Source organism: Sinocyclocheilus grahami, unplaced genomic scaffold, assembly GCF_001515645.1.
Source record: "Sinocyclocheilus grahami isolate Dianchi unplaced genomic scaffold, SAMN03320097.WGS_v1.1 scaffold213.1, whole genome shotgun sequence".
In the NCBI taxonomy this organism is placed as follows: Eukaryota; Metazoa; Chordata; class Actinopteri; order Cypriniformes; family Cyprinidae; genus Sinocyclocheilus; species Sinocyclocheilus grahami.
This window is the reverse complement of record NW_015505392.1, coordinates 868,465-872,460: the sequence shown is the minus strand read 5'-3', so window position 1 is coordinate 872,460 and position 3,996 is coordinate 868,465. Positions and strand designations below refer to the sequence as shown.

Here is a 3,996-nt window from a genome sequence, read left to right as displayed (position 1 = left end):
TATATATATATATTGTTTTTAAAAACTTAATTACAATCATAAAGTTTTTTTTTTTACGTATCAATAAATAAATACTATCATACACTCTTACCTTTATTTATTATTTAAAATATGTAAATTGATCACAGTGATTGAAGAATCCTGGATCAAAATCCTTTATTGGTCCTGAAATGACAAGACTGTTAACTAATTATGCAGTCTGAATTCAGGGGTAGGCCTATGATGGTTAAAATGAATGTATTTCTAGGAATGACAAAAGATGATGATCCAGGAACATTCCCTATGTTAGTAAACCATGTTGTGCGACGTGTATTTGTTAGGCAACATGTAATTTTTGTTAAGATCTATTAATAAAACTTATTATGAAGTGTTACAATTATAATTAATACAAACAGGGAACTGCGGCACAAATTCATTAATATATAAATAAGACATAAAAATTACCACTATTAGCATGATATCTTGTTCTGTCTTTGTTCAATGTCATCAGGTGGAGAACAGCATGAGGGAACTTAAGATGATTCTAGAGATACTGCAAAATTGCCTGTATCAACATAATGAATGCAAAGTACGTCATTTCAAATAATCTTCCCTGTGCTGATTATTTGAGTAGTTACATTCATTGTACAGTATCCGCAAACGCTCTCACAGGGGTCTTTGTGGGTGTGAAACACTGCGGGTTTGAAATCTCGTTGGCGTCGTGCAGATTTTCTTGTAAGAACTGAGTGAGGTGCAGTCTTTACAAGAAAATCTACACGACACCCAGCAAGATGGTGTGCATATAATCAGTCATGTGATCATTTCTGTGAAGTACAATGGGAGTTAATCAACCTGAGATTGTTGAATGTATATTTGACCAATTAAACAGCCTTTTAATTAATGTTCAAAAAGGCATTATTATTTTTCAACTTTAGGTTTTGAAGAAACAGTTTTTTGTACTTATTTTTATTATCCAACTCTTTCTTGCAAAAACGTACATGGTTTATGAGGTACATAATATTTTGTTTTGTACAGAAAGATATTTTTTGACTACACAAGAAGGGAAAAAAGAAACAAGGACAAAAAATAAATGGATATAAAAACCTAAACAACAATGAGAACATCAAAAACAATATATTTATTTTCCTTTTTGAATAGCCCTTTTTAGAGTTTTTTAGGTATGCTGATAAGCTGATTAATATTTTCATGTTATGGCTAATATTAAAATTCTATAGTTTTAAATGCTAGAAGTGAATTATATATGTCACCCTGGACCACAAAACCAGTCTTAAGTCGCTGAGGTATATTTGTAGCAATAGCCAAAAATACATTGTATGGGTCAAAATTATTGATTTTTCTTTTATGCCAAAAATCATTAGGATATTAAGTAAAGATCATGTTCCATGAAGATATTTTGTAAATTTTTTACTGTAAATATATTAAAACTTAATTTTTGATTAGTAATAATCAAATTAGTAATTGCTAAGAACTTCATTTGGACAACTTTAAAGGCGATTTTCTCAATATTTTGATTTTTTTTGCACCCTCAGATTCCAGATTTTCAAATAGTTGTATCTCGGCCAAATATCTGTATTAGTATCTCCTATCCTAACAAACCATACATCAATGGAAAGCTTATTTATTCAGCTTTCAGATGATGTATAAATCTTATGACCAGGATCACACATATTCATTAATTTTTCCAAACCATTGGAAAACCAGAGTACATGTCCTCATCTTAATTTTCAAAGTTTTAAATTTTTAAAAGTATGTTTTATTTTTTAAATTGTAATTTTTATTTAATTTTTTTTATTTTTAATAATTTTGACATGCAAGTAAATAAACAAACTTAATGTAGATTAGATATTTTTCTATTTATTTATGGGACAGTGCACATCAATTGACATCAGATTTAGCCACACAGGCAGATTGCAGTCCCTGATACATTATTGAGCTAGTATAATAATATGAACATTATATTCAGATGTTGGCAAAGTTAATCTAAATGTAAAAATAGGAAAATTAGTATGAACGTTTAAATATCCAGTATTGACTGATAGTGCCAAATTTTTTCTCAACAGGCTGTGGCTACAGAGCTGCGTCTGGCAGCGGTGCTGATGGCCCTGTGGCCCTGGTTCCTGCTCGACGATCTCAGCATGACAGCAGCCCTGGAACTGCTCTGTGTCTACACGGCTAACTGCACAGTGGGTCAGTCTTCTGAGAGGTGGAGGAACGAGAGCGAGAAAAGGGGAATGACAAAGGAAAAGAGGATTAGAAAGCAAAAGACAGCGTGCTGAGATAATAAATGAGCTTTGTGCTCACTGTAACCCTCTCATGAGTCATGCGGCAGTACAGTAAGTGCTATTGTGTGCTAAATGCAAGGCTGACATGAGCCCGACAGCTACAGAAGGGATTGTGTCATAGTCGAAGCGTGCTGCCAGATTACTGGAAACTAGGATGGAGCATTTGTGAAGGGGATGTACTTCAGGCGATGTACTTCAGGTGTAAATGATTACTTCGACTGGATTGAGCAATTTTGACTTTTTGATGTATTTAGCAGCTACCATATATATACAGTATATATTGATCAGTCACAACTTTAAAACCACCTGCCTAATGTCATGTAGATTCCCCTTGCACTGATTGAAATAACTTTATAAACGAGAAAAATTAGGGGTTGAACGACTTCTGATTTTTTTGAAGTCGACTTTTATGTGATGAAAGTCGAGTCGAAGTCGACTCGCTGATGACGTCATTAATGAACAAATAAGTCTGGGGCTGTGACAAACACCTGCACAGCTATGGCATATGACACAGCGCTGCCCACATGGCTGTTGCTCCTATAACAGCTTTTTTCGTTTGTCTTTGGGTCGTTATATTTCTCACAGATTTCTGCTCGTTCTAAATCAGATACAGATAAAGTAGCACAGTAAAGATTACGTGAATATGAATGCATTAGTGAGACAGCGATTGCGTGTGTGAAGTAATTCTACCTGGCAGCGTCTCTCTACTAGTAGTGAAGCTGTGGAATTTACTAGTTATTAAGAAATATATGCTTGAACTTTTCAGTTTCTAAGCTATTTTATTGAAAAATCACAGAACAGTGTTATATATATATATAATTATAATAGGGATTTCGCCTAGGGCATCAAATTGTCTAGAAACGACCCTGTACGTGGCCATAGTCTTTTTCTAATTGTGTGAGTTACAGGTTGCTGGAGGGGAGGAATTATTGTCCTGCCTTTGTGCCAGTGCAATTTAAAAAAAAATACTGTGCATGGATAAATAATTTATAGTAAACAGCAACATTTAAGAAAAAAAATAGTCAATGTTGATTTCATGGTGGCTTTAAGTGAAACTGATAGAAATGATCAAATCATTTTTTATTCTATTTTAAAATCTAAAACCTCCCTTACCTATAAATATTATAGCAAAAAAGAAAAAATACAGAAAAAAACAAATCTGAATGTTATCTCTAACTGCTTTGTGTGTGTGTGCGTGTTTTTGTGACATATGAGAACACAAATGTGTATAATCACATGGGTATGACATAGGTATTACAAGGAGAAGGTGACTTATGAGGACATTACCCAATGTCCCAATTTTTCAGTTTTTTTGAGAAAGTAAAAATGCACAAAGTTTCCTGTAAGGGGTGGGTTTAGGTGTAGGGTTGGTGTAGGGCAATAGCACATACAGTTTGTACAGTATAAAAACCATTACGCCTATGGAATGTCCCCACAATTTACAAAAACAAACGTGTGTGTGAGCGAGTTTGTTAGACATGAAAGCATTTGCAACGGTTTCTGTGTGTATGTGTGAGAGAGATAGACTGACAGTTGTACATGAAAATGTCTGCGAGTGTGTTTACTTAAACGCAGTGTTTGCTCTGTGTCACGTATCTGAGCTCATGGAAAGCTGTACTTTGAGACAGGATGTGGCTCTTCACACACCTGTGAAGAGCCAGCAGTGCATGGGCGTTTGTACGTATACATCCGTATGTGTGTGTGTGTGGGGGGG

The 3,996-nt window shown here is 34.5% G+C and overlaps 1 pseudogene; it reads left to right on the top strand.

The window, feature by feature from the left end:
* The window catches only part of LOC107596051 (rotatin-like), a 105,940-nt pseudogene that overhangs the window by 93,258 nt on the left and 8,686 nt on the right, over positions 1 to 3,996 (top strand).